The sequence below is a fragment of the Pinus tabuliformis genome, chromosome 4_1, assembly GCF_031772625.1.
Source record: "Pinus tabuliformis cultivar Carrire ecotype Pingquan chromosome 4_1, CPIR1, whole genome shotgun sequence".
NCBI classification, from domain to species: domain Eukaryota; kingdom Viridiplantae; phylum Streptophyta; class Pinopsida; order Pinales; family Pinaceae; genus Pinus; species Pinus tabuliformis.
This window is the reverse complement of record NC_142303.1, coordinates 567,141,657-567,160,928: the sequence shown is the minus strand read 5'-3', so window position 1 is coordinate 567,160,928 and position 19,272 is coordinate 567,141,657.

Here is a 19,272-nt window from a genome sequence, read left to right as displayed (position 1 = left end):
AATCATGTGGAAATTGAATAATGAAATTAATAGCAAACTTTTTTATTATTTTTAAATAAAATGAATATAAATGCGTTTTTAATATTTAAAAACAAATAATAATAATTATATAAATTTTAAACTAAAACACTAAATTAATTATAAAATTTGTAATAATTACTATGTTATTTTTGTGAAGTTTAAAAGTAGACATTTATTTATGTGTTTAAAAAATACAATAGAATTTGAAAGAAAAAATAAAATTAAATATCATTCTTATATCTAAGATTTTAAAATATAACCAAATCATAAAACATAAACAAAAGAATATAACACTTTAAATTATTTTTAACTTATTTATAATAATAACTAGATAAATATTAATATAATAATTTAAATTAATTTTAACTTTATTTATTATAATAATTTAATAGATATTATTTTTATATTAAAAATTGAAATTTAATATTCACAGAAAATAATCATTTAAAAAAATAAATATGATTTTTGTAATTTTATATATACTATTTACATTTTTTCTAAGTTTACACGAAAGCGAAGATTTCATAGCCCAACTACTATAAATTAATAATACTAGCATTTGCACCAAAAGGTGCAAAGGAACGCCGATAAGGAGCGAGGGAATGTGGAAAGCAATTATTCGACATGTCAAGTTTCATCATCGATGTCACTTTATGGGGGGGCGCAACACCATACTGAAGGGAACGAGCTTTCTGACCTTTGCACAATAGGAGCCACTATAGTCCTTACAATGAAAGGGGATCATGAAGTAGAGTTCAATAGAAGGACTATTAGAATTATCCCCACCACTTCCCTTCTTTATAAACCCAGATAAAACCGAAACATGCTAGCTCCAACGGGTCTAAGAAATAGATCTCAATAAAACCAGAGTGTCGCTAGAACAAAGGGCTCCACAATGACCAGAAGGAATAAGAATAAGAGGTTTTGAAAACTTTGTTCGCATACAACCATCCAGCCAAGGACTAGGGTTTTTGTAAGGAAATGGTAAAAGCCACTAAATATTTTTGGGTGTTTGAGAAAGTGATAAATGGAGGCCCCTATGATTGATTTGGAGCCATACTTGAAATCCACAGGTAGATTTGGATGTGGGTTTGACTCCAAACATGACCCAATTGAGCCTGTGTGTAACCTAAATGGAAAACTTGAGTATAGTTTGGATTTAAAGAGTTTATTGCGATGAAGTGATGGAGTCTTTGAAATAAACAGGGGCATTGGTGGTCAGAGACTCGATGGGTCTAACAAAGGTTAATGACAGGTTTATGGGAATTATGGAAATGTATTTTGAGAAACTAGATGACTTCAAGGATTAATAAAAGACGTCACATCTTCCTTATCAGGTGTTTTTTTATGACATATGGTTTCCTTGACAGCTTCATTTTCATCATTCGAGAAAATTACATTTTGACACGTGGAACACATTTCTGGCAATTTTTGTAGAGTTTTGGGTGAGCACCAGTCTCAAGTTGAGTTTTCACTGAGGACTCATTTCACGAATAGATTCAGCACGACTCATGAGTCTTGGGCAATCTCAACAATCCATCGCCGTGTTTCTCTGTCCAGCCATTGACGGGAATCTAGGCAGATCCTGTCTGCATCTCTTGCAAGAAACTCACCAGGTGTTAATTGACAACGCATATGCAGGAATTTTCCTACTAGGATTCGCTAACAGTGTCGTAAAAAATGTTGCTTATGTTGTTGTTGTGGTCATGGGCAATTTTTGTAGAGTTTTGGGCAAGAATGACTCTCAAGTTGTGTTTGGATGTGACTTTGTGTAGACCTGGAAAGCGATGCTTTCATATTCCAGATTTCATTTCTAGTGTATGTGTTAATACTCAAGAATGATTTTTTGAGGAATAACTTTATGAAAACCAATTCGATCTAAGTTTTAGTAATATAATGAAACTCTCTCTCATGAAATTGAGAAAAAATGGCTAATAACATCTCCCACAACCTTCAAAGAACTTTGCACCCAAATATGCAAGGACACGTTTGTAGTTTTCCAAGAATTGGAATGGTTGTCTACTCCAAAAATGTAGGATGGAAGTCTTCAACTCAGGGCTTTGTGATGTTGTGTGATGCATTTCCCCAAACGACAATCTAACTCTAAGGATATTACCTCTTTAGGTTGAGACGCCCACCTAAGGCATGTTTCCAATGGCGAGGATATCGGTTGCAGGTTCAAATCTGATTGAGTCCCTGCCCTCCTGACTAGAATTAATGACCATGATGACATTCATTGAACAAAAATCTCCTTGTGGGGTTGAACAGACCCCACCCCCAGCCACTTTCTTGGTAAATGTACACATGATGTAGCAGGCTTTGAACCCTAATGGGTGTTATAGTTGTGCCTTACTTTCAATGACTCAACTCACCTCGTGTGGCCGAAATTATACTTTGTTATTAAAATAGTAGGTTGCCTACATTTTGAAGAGTTATGCCTATTTTTTTTTCCATTCCCATTGTTTTGGAACTTTTATGTCAGTGTAACTTTCGTCTTAAATTTAACCACCTGCTACATTCTGTATAAGAGATTTAGAAACTCAAATTCTTCTTGTATTTCATTGTCCATATATTTCAATTCATTATTTCCTTCTACATTCCCCGCTCCCCTATCGACGTTCCTTTGCACCTCTTGGTGCAATTGCTAGTTTAGTCCTTTTTTATTTATATGGAAAATTGCTTCGGTGCCTCCCTTATGTTTTCCAAGTCAAAGTCAAACCACCATTCTGCATTATAAGAAAATTTCAGGTATGGAATCCACCATTGCGAGGCAAATCAAGCAGCAATAGGGGACCATGGAACCAGACAGTCCACTATAAGTTTTTAAGTCTTCTTTTTGTAGGATATGGTTGTTTTCTAAGTTTGAAAAATCATCTTCTTTTTGTAGGATATGGTTGTTTTCTTCACATTTGAAATAATTGTGTGTCGAACTTGAAATAACTGTATCAATTTTGAATGGATTAGTAGGTTAAGGAATGAATTTTAGTAGGCTAGATAGTTGTTTACAAGATGAAAATTGAAATTTTGTTGTGAGGTTAATGTGGGTTTGGGAGAAATTTTGGATTTTTGCAGTCGTTAAAACAAAGATTTTCTTTTTGGTTTGATGGAATTATGATGGAACAGGAAAGAAACAAGAACAATATTTTGGGTGGGGTTTTCTTTATTGCTGGTGTGAATTTTGATGGGTTTTATTCGAGCTGCTGGTGTGAATTTTGATGGGTTTTATTCGAGCTACTGGTGTGAATTTTGATGGGTTTCATTCAAGCTACAGGTGTGTTATAGCTCCAAATCTCACTCTTATGGTTTGTGATGCTGTACTCATGGCCTAGGGCAACCCCTCCTTCCAGACCTGGTCCTAAAATTTAAAAAATAGTGTTTTATCCCTTATACGCGACATTGCCCTGAGTTAAACGCGTGTATACGTGGGTCTGTGTATATCCAACCCACGTGTATGTATTAAAACACTTAAAAAAATATAAAATTCCTTCTTTTCGGGCAGAGATCGCGGGTTTTACCTGCTGATCACCTGTTAGTGCCCGTGGCCCAACTGTTCCCAACCAGCTCCTAACTAAAAAACTACTTTGAAGATGGTATAAAAAGACCTCAAAGGGAAGGCCTAAGGGAGGAGAGAATAGAGAGAAAGGTTATTATGCTGAGATTTTCCCCTTGACCAGGTCTGAAGTCCCTTGTGCCTTTTGCACTTCCCCCATTTTGTATAGGAAACCTTTGTTTCCTTGTGTGTTGATGTTCATCCACCATTTATGACATCATGGAGAGAGTCATGGAAGGAGTTTTGTTAGAGGCTTGAGGCTGGAACGGATCCGGAAGGAAGCTTTGCTTGGAGCCTGCTGAAGGTGACTCAGGTGAACATATTCCTTTTTATGTACTTTATTTGTCTATAATAAAAAGAAACACGTGTCTTGGTTCCCGAATTGAATCTTCTTTATGTTAATGATATTCATGTTTTGAATTCATGTGTAAATGGTTGTTTGGATTTCATAACTAACTACCTTTCTTTGTAACATGAAGATGGTTTCTTTATAATTTTTTGTCCATGTACTGTTGTGTTCTTTGAATTGTTTGTTTTGTAGGAAAAAAGAGAAGAAGAGAACTCCAAGAAGGGTTTGGACCCTAAAGGTCTTCTCAAACGTAGGACCAAAGGTACGTACCTTTATCATAGTATTTGCTTATAATAGCATAATCGTTGTATGAATGTATGTTTCTTTGAATAGACAACTTTCAGTCTGCTAGGGTTTCACCCAAAAAGCCCTAGGGGAGTAATTCCCTCTACCAAAATTGGCGACTCCACTGGGGACAACACTCTTGTTGTTCCTAGTTTGGGTGTTTTTCAAGCCAATCAGGGCTCAGCTGCCTTGTCTGCTTGTTGTTACTGTTTGGTCTGTTCTTGAACTTTAAGCTTTGCCAGTTTCTTCAGTTTGTCTTTTTTATTTTTCTTGAAGCTTTTCATATACGCTGTTTTTCTTAGATACAGAGGCGTATATACGCTTGTTTCTTTGAGTGAACCCGCATATACGTAGGTTTCCTCAAACACAGTCGCGTATACACGCAATCTGTACTATAGTACAGTCGCGTATATATTCTAATTTTCAGGATTTGTAAATCTTTTTGGCCTCTGAAGGTTTGTCTGGTGGTTTGAGTCAGTCTGAAATAGTCATTTTCCAGTATCAGTTATTTGTTTTACAGCGAAAATCTCGTTCTGAATTCTCTCTGATTATAAGGAGTGTTGGTCTTGTTTTTTGTTGATTGTAAGCGTCATCGTTTTTGGCTAAAGCACACAAGATTTCTTGCTAGGAATCTTGGTTGCTCTGTTTCATCAGGGTAGGAAGATTGTATTCAACCTTTGTGTTAATCTTGCTTTTTGGTGACTTTTTGTTTGCTTGACAAAATCGCTTTTTGTGACCATCTGCTTCTTTGTTTCATGAAAGTTGTTGTTTGACACTTTCTTGGAATTTGTCTTTTTGATCTTTTTGGTTTTCATTGCCAAGGCTTTCATTGCTGCTTTTGATTGTTAAGAGCAATTTCAAACACATTTATTTTTGTTGGGTCTTCATCCATTAAGTGGTGTTGATTCGCAAAAGTGTTTAATTTCCTATTCTTCAATCACAAGTTTCAGTGTTGTTGAGAGCATTTTTTGAAAAGACTTTTTTGTTTGTTGCTTCGAAGAAAATCTTTTGAAAATCTTAGTTTTGCTTTCTTGAACTTGCTTTTCATTTGGTTTCCTTTTAGAGAAGTGAAAGTGCTTTATGTTTGTCTTAGAACTTTTTTTTAGTGTTTAGACGAAATGAATGGAAACATCTCATATTCTATCTAGGCATCTTAAGTGGCAAGATAAAGTTTGATAAGCAAGCAACTTTCATTTTTGTTTTTAGAGTAGTTTTGAATCTTGCATCCACATATAGTTGTTGCATCAGGATAGATTTGCATCCCCTTTTAGGAATACATAGCTTTGTTAGCTTTTGTGAGTGTGAAGTGTGCATTAACGAAGAGAAAATAAAAATTTGTTTTATTGGAAGTACCTCTGAACCCTATAGAAATTGCTCTTCATCGAAAAACGAAAAAGTGCATGCGCATGTAGTTAAGTTTTTATTAATTTCTTTTGCGTAAAAAAACACCACTAGTTTCACTTCCGTTACCTTGTGACTTAAAGAACAGGCTAATGAAATCAAGGGCTAGCTAAAATTCGCTAGAACTTTTTGTTTTAGTCAGTTACACCAACAAGATTAGGATTTTAGGGCCTTGGATTAGGCGAGTGGAGAGTTAACTCTCCAAGGCCATATAAACATCAAACGTAGGAGTCTGAATAACGAGAGAAAATCCAATAGCGTTAGGAAGACCAGGAAAGCTCCGGATCTGGGAGTTAAGCACGAGGGTCTGTGAAGACTGGGAAGAGAGATACCCCCTCTCCTACTTGTCCGAACTTACCTCATGACTGTTCCGCCTAGCTTCTGCGACGAGTTGGTATCCATAGTTGCTTCTCCTAGGGAACTACACAGGTGGCTGTGGAGGGGAATCCCGTGGCACCTGAGGTTGGCGTTGTATCACTCTTGACAGTACTACTAGAGGGCACCCTTGCGAAGCTTGGGGGCTTGCACCGGCGCAGGCTGTTGTTAGGAGGTCAGCGTAACTTCCTCTGATACCTTCGCTGATAGGACTGGGCCCTCATCATCCCAGACTATCTTCGGAAGGCCCTTTATTTCACTTTCTCGTATTTTAGTGTCCGGTCCTAATCACCCAGAGCGGAAATACTTGGAAGTTGTTTGACTAGCTGTATCTTTAGGGACTTTATAGTGTGTGCTCTGTGCTCCTATTTGGCCTAGCTTTCAATTTTTTGAGTCTTTAGTTAGATCATAACAAAAAATTCAAAGTGGCTGACCGATCTCCAAGACGGTCTCGAAGACTTCGTGGTCTCTCGCCACCAAGTTTAGAGCCTTCTCCTAGAAGGCGCAGAGGCAATACTACCGGTGTGTTCCGTCCCATGCCGGTTGACGCATCAGGGATTGATCCTCCTCTCGTGGGCATTAGCGGCCAAGCAAGGCCTGGCACTTCTGAGCAAGAGAGGGACACTCCAGTCCTTTCTTGAGTTCACTTTCAAGCGGAGAATAACATAGAGGTAGAAGAACTTTTAGAGTCATTAGTGGCTCCAAATTCTCCACTACCATCTAGTCATCCAGACGTATTACAATACGTTGGGACTCCGACGCATAGACCGTCAAGTCCAGGTTACGCTACGCGCTTACCATCGATGATCACTACTGGAAGCATGGCTTCTACGAGTGCTACGACTATGCAAACCCCAACATCGGTGCAAGGGGGAGGAACCATTTCCATCCCCTCCGCTTCCTTGTTTGGATCTTTTGCTAGCACATCTTTAGTTGGGTCTACCTCCATTCCGTCCACGAGTGGAAATGCCCAAACCAATGCTTTTGGTACTAGATCCTTCCCTTTTGGCACCCAATCACAGGGTATTCCATCGGTTCCGTTTAGTGCCGCTACATCCATGATGGGCGGATCGGCTTCATTCCAGGGTTTTCCTTTCGGAAGTGGTCATATACCACATTCCAACCTGACGGTAGGATCCATGCCTTTTTCTTCTATAGGACAAAGCAGCAATCCTTTCCAAGGTTGGAATAACTCTGGGGTTAGTAGCGCGGGAACTGGGAATCCGTTTATCGGCCAACAAGGGAATAGGTTGTACTCCACGGTTAGCATGTTTCAAAGTATTCCTCCCCCTGCTTCGGCTTGGAATCCGTATCAGGGGTTATCAACTCCCTACAATCCTTTAGGAGGAAACTTTGCTGGTTATGGAGGTTATACGGCCGGATTTGGTCAAACTCCGAATTTTGCTGGGCCACAAGGCTTGCCTTTTGGTTCAGCCGGTTCTACTGGTCACTTCAGGCAGCCTGGTGCCTCCCAAATTCCAGGACAATATTTTCAGAGCTTTGGGAGTTCTGCCCAGTCTGGGTGGAATCCCCAAGGTCCTCCTAGGCTTTCGTTTCTGGCAACGTTAAACTTGCCAGATCTCACTAAGTTAACAAATGACCCAATCAGGTACAATCCGGCCTGGCCTCCGGTCCCAACCAAACTCCCTTCAGACATTCCAAAATTCGAAGGGAAGAGTGGTGAAGACCCAGGCGACCATGTAACCACATTCCATTTGTGGTGCTCATCTAACTCCCTTATCGATGACTCGATTAGGTTGAGACTCTTTCAGCGCACCTTGACTGGTAATGCGGCCAAATGGTATATAGAGTTTCCAGGGGGCAGCTTTACATCGTTCGCTGACTTAGCCAATATTTTCTTAAATCACTTCTAGTTGCCTGTCCGCTATGATGCCAGAACTGAACTTCTGGCCACCTTTCGTCAGGATAAGGCAACCCACATTTCTGACCATATTCAGGAATGGAGACGGAGAAAGAGGCTCATTAAAGCCGAAATCCCTCCGGCGTACCATCTCGAGTGGTTTTTGAAGTCTTTACAACCCGAGATCTCCAAAGATGTCTCCATGTCTGGGGTCTATTCTGAGGAGCAAGCCATTTTTAGGGCCCAGCAATTAGAATTGATCTACTCTCAGTCTGGGATCCTACAAAAGTACTTTCCAGATGCTCCTGGATCTAAGGTTGATGTTGCTAAGTCGAAGCCAGGTCCGCACGCGGATGGTATCGTCGGGTCAGTAGACACAACTACCGTGAACTTGTTGAATCAATTGCAGCAGTTGTCCTTGCAAACTGCTTCTAACAACCAAGTCACATCGTCTAATCCCCCCGCTTCCCAAACTTCTTCAATAAATGCCGTCCAACCTGATAATCCCAAAGGAAATCAAAATTCCAATGGGAAAAAGAAAGGACGAGGTAAGAAAAAGAACCAGGATGGGAAGCCTGATGCAAATAAATCCCGCAACAATGCTGGTGGTGGTAGAAATGATTCGAGAAAGAAAGTCAAGTTTCCATGCAAGTTGTGCAGTGGAGACCATCTAACTCATCTCTGCCCTAAGATTGAAGACGCTCAGCACTTGTTAGGATAGCAAGGGACTTCTAGTTCTCAAGCTGTGTTAACCAACCCGTTTCCCCAAGGGCAGCAACTTCTTGCTGGCGCGAGTTCAAATCCTGGAACCTCTGCTGGGGGCAACCAGGAAGGGGAAAAATCGTCAAATGTTTTCATGATGGGTTCTAACGTCCATGTGGCTACTCGGTCACGTGATTATGGTGAAGCCGAAAATTCCAAGGACAAGACTGTTCCCGGAAGTACTGACCTTCATATTGAGCGACCCCCTGTCGAGACTATACCACGGATACCGAAAGGTTCCGCTAAACGTGCGACGATTAATCCTAATGCTAGGGCCGCCCAGAATTACTCCATTGTGTAGGATCTGGCTCAGAGTCCGTGTGCCATGTCCGCTTTAGAGGTTCTCCAGTCGTGTCCAGCTCAGAGAAGTGCTTTACTCTTCACGATTGGAGCAGTCGATCCAGCTAGCTCTTTAGTGCTCACTTTTGACATGTTAAATGTCAAAAAGCGACTCCCTCATCATATGGCTTTTCAAATAAAGTCTACATACCGGAAAATCAATATTTTTCGCACCGTAGTAGATGAAGGAGCTTCCACATGTGTTATGTTGATGTCATGCTGGAAGGCTATTGGATCACCTTCGGCTGTTCCTTCACCCACCGTCTTGACTGCATTCGACGGTCATTCTCACAAGCCGCATGGGATTATCCCGGCCTTTCCTATATGTGTTGGGGGAAAGGTCGTCAATATTGAAGTAGAGGTCATAGATACTAACCTAGACTATAATCTCCTATTAGGAAGGAACTGGGTATATGAGATGGATGCCATTGTTTCGACTCTGTTTCGTGTTATTTGCTTTTCTCATGAGGGGAAAATCATTAAGGTTGATCAATTGGACTATTTTCTAGTTGATCCTCAAGCAAGCTCTGACTCTACTATCCCTTTAGTGGATAACCCTCGCCCGCTGACTGAGAATTTAGGAGTAGGGATGTATTCCTCATTGATGGGTACATTTGATCTTCCCTCTCCTTTCACTAAAATTAATGCTATTTCATCATCTAAGGAGTCTCCTCGAGAAGAGTTCTTCCGAACTCGTTATTTTTCAGACCCTTGGACCTTGCCTTTGCCTACAACCACATTAGTTGAAGGACAAGTAAATGGAATGGAATTCCCTATATCTGTAGCTAAGCTTAGATATCAGTCTATCGTAGACTCTGCAGACAACCATTCTACTCCTTTTTCCGAAGAGGAGTTAGATGGTCATGTGGCCCCGGCTTGGAGCCTTGATTCTACCTCTGCCTTGGACTGCTTAGATTCGGTTCTACCTTCTGAAGAAGCAATCCTCGAAGTAATGATGGGTATAGATCGACCTTGGGAAGACTTACACCATTGTTCATACTTTCTTCCTCCGTTGCAGGAAGTAGAATCTAGATTCTCCGAGCTCTTCACTAGTGATGCTTGTACGGTGTCGAACCCTTTGGCTCCAACACACGTTCATGCTGAAGGTAATATGTCGTTAATTTCAAAAATGATACCTATAAACATCTCTAGGGACCCTAACGTCATCGAGAATATCTTCAACGGAATTGAGTGTTCCCCTGAAGAAATTCAAATTTACACCGACCTATTCAAGGAATATCGTGATGTATTTGCTTGGTCTTATGAGGAAATTCCTGGCATTGATCCTTCTATAGTTCAACATGAGATCAAGACGTACGAAAACGCAAAACCGGTTCGTCAAAGGCTTCGGCCGGTCAACCCTAGGAAAGCAGCGGCTATCAAAGCTGAGGTTGAGAAGCTGCTAAGGGCGGGTTTTATATACCCTGTTCCTCTTACGGATTGGGTTTCTAATCCAGTCCCTGTGGACAAAAAGCAAAGAACAATCCGAGTATGCATCGATTTTAAGGACCTAAACAAGGCTTGTCCAAAAGACAATTACCCCACGCCATTCATTGATCAGATTATCGACGAGTGTGCAGGTAATGAAATTTTTTCCTTCATGGATGGTTTTTTGGGTTATAATCAAATCTCTATCCGTCCTGAAGGTCAACATAAGACAGCTTTTATATGTCCCTGGGGTACCTTTGCATATAGAAAGATGTCTTTTGGTCTTAAAAATGTTGGAGCCACTTTTCAGCGGGCCATGTCATACGCTTTCCACGACATCAAACATGTCATCGAGGCATACTTGGATGATCTCGATGCTCGTTCTCGAAAGAGAACTGATCATCCTAGTCATCTTCGATTGGTTTTTGAACATTGTCGTTTTTATAAAATCCGGTTGAATCCCAAAAAGTGCATTTTCGCGGTTACATCTGGTCGATTGTTAGGGTTCATAGTGTCCAATGAAGGGATTCGGGTTGATCCTTTCAAGGTTGAGGCAATAGTTCAGTTGCCTCCCCCGTCCTCAATTCGTCAACTTCAAAGTCTTCAAGGGAAGGCTAATTTCTTAAGATGGTTTATAGCAAACTATGTCGAGATCACTAAAGGGTTCATGCGTTTGCTACGAAGAGGAGTTCCATTTATGTGGGACGACTTTGCGCAGCGGTCGTTTGATGCTTTGAAAAAGGCATTAGTCTCTGCCCCGCTTTTGAGTCCATAGGATTATAGTAGAGACTTCCTTTTGTATCTCGCTGCAGCAGAATCAACCATTGGTATGGTTCTAGTTCAGGAGGACGATGCTCTTGCCGAGCACGTGATTTATTATTTGAGCCGAGGCTTAATAGGTCCGGAACTCCACTATTCTCCGGTTGAGAAGTTGGCCTTGGCAGCTGTTCACGATGTCCAGAGGCTCCGTCATTATATCTTGCTACGCAAAACTTTTGTCTTAGCGGTGGTCAATCCATTTCAATTTGTCCTCAGTAGGCGAGTGATTGGGGGAAAATATAATAGATGGATAGTCATTTTACAAGAATTCGATCTCGAGTTCTTGTCTGCCAAGTCTAAGAAATCTATGGTTTTCGCGGAGCTAATTTCTGAGCTTCCTTGTGGAGAGGATACTGTTTATGAGGAAAGTTTTCCTGACGAACATTTATTCCTCATCTCTTCACTCGACCCTTGGTATGGAGATATCATTGTTTATCTCCAGACTTCGAAGTTTCCCTCTACTTTCTCCAAGGATGAACGTCGCAAATTACGTCTCCTGGCTAAAAACTATGTTATCATTGGTGACACATTATACCGTCGAGGGATTGATTCAATCCTTCGGCACTGTTTAACCTTAGAGGAAGCAGAGTCAGTGCTCAATGACTACCATAGTGGAGCTTGTGGTGGTCATCTATCAGGGCTTGCTACAGCCCAGCGCATCTTACGTGCCGGCTATTTTTGGCCTTCACTCTTTAAGGACTGTGTGGAAGCGGTAAAACGCTGTCACCCGTGTCAAATCTTTACTCGCAAGATGCGCGTGCATCCAGCTCCCCTTTTTCCCGTTGTCACCGTCGGTCCCTTTACTAAGTGGGGTATTGATTTTACAACTTGTAATCCGCCTTCATCGGCGAATCACAAGTACATTATCGTGGCTGTAGACTACTTTACGAAGTGGGCTGAGGCCATGCCTACTTATAAGAATGATAGTGACACGACAGCTTTGTTTCTTTTCAATCAGGTTATCTCAAGATTCGGTATCCCAAGAGAGATTGTCACTGACCATGGCAGTCATTTCCAAAATCAACTAATGTCCGAATTGGCTCTTAAATTAGGTTTCCATCAGGAGCATTCGTCCCCTTATTATCCTCAGGCCAATGGATAGGTCGAGGCGGTCAATAAAACTCTTAAGGCGATACTCCAACAGACAATCGATAAAAATCGATCCAATTGGCACATTATGTTGTATTCGGCTCTTTGGGCATATCGAACCTCCGTTAAAATGGCTACTAGTTTTACTCCTTTTCAGTTGGTTTATGGGATGGAATCTATCTTTCCGGTCGAATGTGAAATTCTATCTCTTAAGTTGGTTGTTGAGCTTCTTCCTGAGACTTCGAGTCTCGAGGAGCGCCTAGTTCACTTGGAACATCTCGATGAGCAGCGTCGAGATGCCGCCACGATGAATGAGGCCCATAAGAAAAGGGTTAAAACGCAGTATGATAAGTTTGTTCGTCCTCGAGTCTTTTCTGAAGGTGACCTTGTCCTGGTCTATGACCAAGATAAGGACACCTTAGGGCAGGCAAATTTAAGCCTATGTGGTACGGTCCTTTCATTATTAAACGAGTTTTAGAAAAAGGATCGTATGAGTTAGTTGATTTCGAGGGAAACAAGCTGGCGGAGCCCCGAAATGGGCTCTACCTAAAGAAGTACTTTGCTTAGTTTTACCAGGCAATGGCTTCTTTGTATTTTATGTATATTTGTACATATATCATCGAGAGTTTTCTGATATCTGCACTTTTTGGTCTGCTTTGGCCGGTGTTGATGGATGATTTGGTTTATTTTGGGTTCGCCGATGGTGCTAGTCGGCACACTCGGAATCTTGCTTCCGCAGCTTCGGTACTCTATTATCCAACTGGTCAATTGATGGCATCAAGAGGCGTGTGCATCGGTCCAGCTTCAAACAATATGGCCGAGTATACTGCTATTATTAATTTATTATCCGAGGCAATCTCTCATGAGATCGACTCGTTGGTAGTTTATCTTGATTCTCAATTGATAGTGTCTCAATTAAATAACATTTATCGGGTACGGGATCCATCTTTATATCGCCAGTATTTAAGGGTGAGGTCGTTGCAAAGATCATTTACTTATATTAATTATTTGCATATTCCAAGATCTCATAATTGGTTAGCTGATTCTATCGCTAATCAAGCATTAGACTGGCATATTAATCATTCACCACAATAAAATCACGCATCAAAAAGTCAAACTGTATATATATATATATCATAAAGCGTCTCGAGTGTACATATGTGTGTCCAAAAAATATACAAAATTGGGACTCAAATGCCCATAATCATGTCTGGCATATCTAATGCCTCGGCTCAGGATGAGCGTCTAAGTATGTCACTATAGCATTGGCCACGCGCCGAAAGATGCGAACCCAGTCACGAGACATGCCAAGCACGTGACGTTGCATATCCGAAGGAAGGTCCTCTATGACGGCCATCGGTACTCGGCAGCTCAGTCTCGCCAAGTGTCGCTGGACGTTTATTTAGGGTCCGTTCTGTATCAGCAGCGGCCTCTTCGGCTCCTCGGCCACGCCGTCCATGCCGCGGGAATCCATCTGGTCGTACAGGCCCAATGTCTGGAACATGATCACCATATCAGTCATTTGAATCTCATCAAAAAATATTTTTCGAAATTCATCATTATATTTGAAAAATCCAAAAAAATCAAAAAATCAAAAAACGATCTCGCCCCATGCTGCATTTGGTGGTAACGCTAAATTAGGATCTCCTCGGAAATCCAGTCCAGCATAGGGGTAGTCGTCCACGGCGATGATCTGCTGATCCCACCAGGTGAAGAAGTCATCGTCAAATGCAGTCCTTGGGACCTCCCCACCCCCCAGACGTTTCATCAGATCAGCCCACCGGCCCATGCGTGGATCACGTGGGGTGCTGATGGAAACTGCTACCCTGGGGCGGAGTGCGGGAACCTTCTCGAAAAAGAAAGTGCACAAGATGCTTCCATAGCCAAAGTTTTTAGTCTGACCCCTCCTGATAGAAGTGAGCTGGCTCTTCATGTTGGCCAGAAGAGGAGTACACCAGTCAAACACAGTAGTAAGACAGTCAACTGCCACGCTCATGTTTTGCCGTGACGCCTGATGCAGAGAGGATGATCCGTTCACCCGAGCCATGGTAAACAGGATTATCCTAAGTGACAAACTCGCCACATGTGTGATGGAAATCTGGCTCCCAACCTTCTTGGGATGTCCAGGGCAGTATATCTGTACATAGTCCTCTATCGAGAGGGCACTCCGTGACCTGCCCCGGGACTGTACTACCTCTCCCCTTCGGGAAAGGCCCGTGATAAAATAGATGTCCTCCACTTCTACCCTGGGTTTACTAAAGTTTTCTTTATTTTTGATGTGAATGCCACTTTGGACTGAGAAATATAAGGAGAATATTATTAATGTTAGAAGATATCCAAATGGTAAGACTAATATATTGGTAATTCCAGTGTGGTCGCCTTTGTATGTATATTGTTTACTAAGTAACAAAAGGTTGATATTTAATTTGTAATTCTAAATGGGGTGTGGTAGTAATCTCATCTGTAATTAGTAGTATCGGTTTAATTAAGCCTAGTAATGACAGATCCAATAATCTGGTCTTTGACCTACAACTTTTGGCAAGCTAAATGGTTTTAGGGAGGTGGGCATAGTTTTCCTATTTAGAAGCTTGTGCGTATCTATATTTTTTTACATTGGTTTTTTGTTAATGATATCTTTTAATATTCACTTCAACTAATGAAGGTATGGTTGTATTTTTTTTAATCTAGTCATCTCCTTCATGTCTTCTGATCTACAAAAATTATGCATACGTGACATATTTAATCCACATAAATTTGAATTGTGAAGGAACTAGAGCTCACTTCACCATTGTCATCATCTCCTAATGAGAAAAACTTTGAGATTTAATCATATTTAATGCAAATAATTCTAAATTGAGATTACCCATTCTTGGTTGCCCATATGGTGCTAATTAGCATAAACATTGTTGCAGGCTCAATGTTGGTCAGGAGATGGCAACTTTCATTCTTTCATGCAGAGTATTGTCGAAGGCTTGGGAAGAGTCATGTCGGGCAAGCAAATCAAAGATTTTTACTCTGAATGAGTATGAAGGATTTGCATATGTTTCCTTCCCTTCATTTCATAATATCGAAGACTTCATTGTCAAAGGTAGAAAATATGGAGATGGCAATATACAAACTAACAACAAGGTCTTCTCTGATTGCCTCAAGGGTAATGATGATCAACAGACCCTTGTACATCAGGGAGCTCTTAAGTTGTTCTTGCATATTTTGGAGAAAACAAATTTTAAAACAAAGGTAAATTGATTTATCTACTGTAGTTGTTAGGACAAAGTGACCTTAGTTTCATAAAAGGAGGGTTTGCTGCTTCATTTATCAGAGATGATTTTTTTGAAATTTCATATGAAAGTAACATCCTGTTCATGTATTATTCTATGATCAATTAGTTGTAGATGTATACGAACTCGACAAAAATGAATATTAAGCCCATTATATTTTTGAGTCATTTCCTTTGGAGGGGAAACTGCAACCTTGGGCACACTACGGGTACTTGAAAAGAGGTTAAGACAAATCTCTCCCTTTTGTATCACATTTGGTTTCCATTTAGTGGGAGATGAAGGTCTTGTTAAAGATGTTGGCCAAGAGAAATATGTTGGCAACTTTTGTCATGTGGTTTCCAAGCATGATATTGTTCCTCGGATGCTCCTTGCACCATTTGAATTAATTGCTGGAGCTTTGTCTACTATCTTTCCTTACTGGCAAGGAAAAGTGAAATATTCTTCTATTCAAGAAGCTTGTAGGAAACTTTTCAATATTGTCCTTGATTTTCTAACGGAATAAGATGTGAAAATCCCATAAAGGCCTTTTGGCACTTACATGTTTTTCTCAAGCAATGGTGCAACTTGTATTGAAAACTCTGAAACAATTTTGAAAATGCTTAGTTGGACAATGCAAAGACAAAAATCTTCTTCTAGTGAGATTGTATAGGACTGTTTTTCAGAGCATATAGGGTATGTTTCTATTTTGAAAAATGTCATAGAAAAGTCCTTTAGTGGGAAAATATTTGCAAATCTTGAATCAAATTCCTTTTATGAGATGAGAATCTCATTGCAGCTAGAAGCTATTGGTGTTGGGGTCTAGGTAATACTCAATTTCTTTCAAAAAAAAATTACATTTAATGTTTCTTGATTTGTTGTTAGTTTCTATACTAGTAAAGGCCTTTAAAGAATTATGGTATTATGGATTCTAATATAAGGTTTTTAATTTTAGATCTATTAAGAACTAAGAGATAAAAAGGCATAGATGAATGTTAACCTTAAATCTATTAAGCACCAAAAGAAAAACAAAACTTTTAAGTACTTGAAGCTTAATACATCTTTGGTTCATATTGATAATGGGTTTTTTTAGTTAGAAACACAAAGGCATACAAAGATTTCCTCCACCTAGGATATAAAACACCTAGCTTCTCTACATACATCAAAATTGCAATTTTGTGAATCTTTTTTATTTTCATGTTCTCCACCTACGATGTAAAGCATCTAGCTTCTCTATATGCAACAAGATTGAAAATCTATGAATCTTGTTTTTCTTTTTAAGTCCAGGACTTTTGGAGCTTTAACATAATAGAAAAAACAATATATGGCCTTAATATTTGATAAGAATACGAGGCTATCCTCTCAGCTTGCCTAGAAGTCATGTTAGTTTCTTATTGCGTAAGATTTGATATCAGGTTTTAATGGAGTAGGGTCTTTATCTATAGTTCTGTAGTCCTAATAAGCTTCTGAATAATCAAGTTGTATTGGAGAAAAAACAGGGTTATCGAAAAGACAATCAACCCCGACTATTGAATACAATATCATGTGAGACTTACAGGCTTCCCAAGGAGAAGAAATGGTGACTCTTGCAGCATTGCCTAAACAAGCTTCCACTTCTGGCAAACCCCAATCATCACAGATCGGCCTTTGGATCCACTGCCAAATACTACCATGGTACTATTATTCAGCGAGATTAAAAATCTTAAATAAATTTGCTATCATAAAAAACATATCTTATTGCTTTCACTCTGTAATACAAATGTATGTGCCCTGCCTACATCCCGACTTTGCCGAAAGTCTCCTGATGAACATGCTACTTCAATAGCTACAAGAGTTATTTTACGAAACAAATAATTAAACTATTTACCTTTCCCTACTCACCCCATCATTCTCGTGCTCTAAAGTAACTTTGAAGATGTCCCCGCACTCCATTTTCAATCAAAAGAAAAACATTTCCTTTTGTTTATGGTTTGCAGTAGATACTATCAAGACACCACACACAATCAATAACTGATAAATCCTAGCGACGACAACAACGGTTCGCCCTTGCAACTGTTGTTTCCACCTTGCAGCTTAGATGTTGACTGTGCCTCAACTCAGTTTTCGATCCCAATCTGGATGAACTTGTTATAGACATATTTGGGCACTGCAACCCCAATCACATATGTCCATAAACCAAGGGCTTCTAAAATCCTAAAAATGTTGTTTCATATCCTAAAGGAACAAGGTCAGCTGATTACATCATTTCCCAAAAGTTCTCGTTGCTCAGAGCTGGTCAAAACTGGACCATACAGACAGCTCCATGCTGAGGGTGTGATGCATCTCACCTGTCACATGCAAAAGGTGTGATGCATACTGAAAATCCCTTCTGTAGGGTGCGATGAGTGAGAGCAGACAAATGGAAGAGGCAGTTTTCTAGGTGGAAACCCAGAGAATCTTCTAGAAACTTCTCATTTGACACTTGCCTCTTTGAATTCGCCCAGGGATGAGTAAGAGATCATGAAATCTCCAAGTGGAACCAAGAACTATCAGTGAAATGACATTAATCAAAATCCCAAAAGCTAACTCACCCACCTGCAAATATCTATATATGGATCCCTCATCCTAGAGATCCAGAGGCTAGAATTTTGTATTTTGTAAGGAAGTGTTGTTGGTTTCTCTGTGAAACATTGTATTGTTGGGTGATCTAGCTTTTCATGAGGTTAAGAGGGCTTTCATGTTGGGAGGATGGCGCTGGATCAGAAAGCTTGGTTGTAATCCTCTCTTCTACTACTTCTATAAATAAAGCTATTTGGGTTTTCCTCCATACACTTGTATATCTATGAATCTTGTATTTGTGTATGCATTTTTATGGTTAATGTACATCTGATCCTATATTGTTTATGGTTATAGATCTCTATGCTTTGATGGTATTTTGCTGCTTTGACTCTATAGGTGTTCTTTGAAGTGGGACAAGTGAGAAAAGAGTGGTGAGAGCTCTATCAAGGGAGAGAGGAAACAAGCAATGAGCCAAGCAAAAAACTGAGGTTGGTACTCTCTACTTCTCTCTCATCTATCTCTCATAAATGTTATCGGGAAAACTAGTGTCCATTCAAAGCCGCTAGTCCCACTAAGATGAGTAGTTATCTTAGAAACAAACAAACTAAAGTTACTTGTGTTTTCCTTTATGAGAGATAGATGAGAGAGAAGCAGAGAGTACCAACCTCAGTCTTTCACTTGGCTTCTTGCTTGTTTCCTCCCTCCTTTGACAGAGCTTCGCCACTCCTTCGTTATTTGTCCCGCTTCAAAGAACACTTGTAGAGTCAAAGCAGCATAATACCATCAAAGAATAGATATCTATAACCATAAACAATATAGGATCAGATGTATATTAACCATACAAATTCATATATCAATACAAGATTCAGGGATATACAAGAATATGGAGGAAAACTCAAATAACTTCATTGATAGAAGAAGTAGAAGAGAGGATTACAACCCATTGGTCTAACCCAGCGCCATCCTCCCAGCATGAAAGCCCTCTTCACCTCATGAAAAGCTTGGATCACCCAACAATACAATGTTGCACAAAACAACAACACTTCCTTACAAAATACAAAATTCCAGCCTCGCGGATCTCTAGGATGAGGGATCCATATATAGATATTTGTAGGTGAGTGAGTCATCTTTTGGGATTTTGATTAGTGTCATTTCTCTAATAGATCTTAGTTCCACTTGGATATTTCATGATCTCTTACTC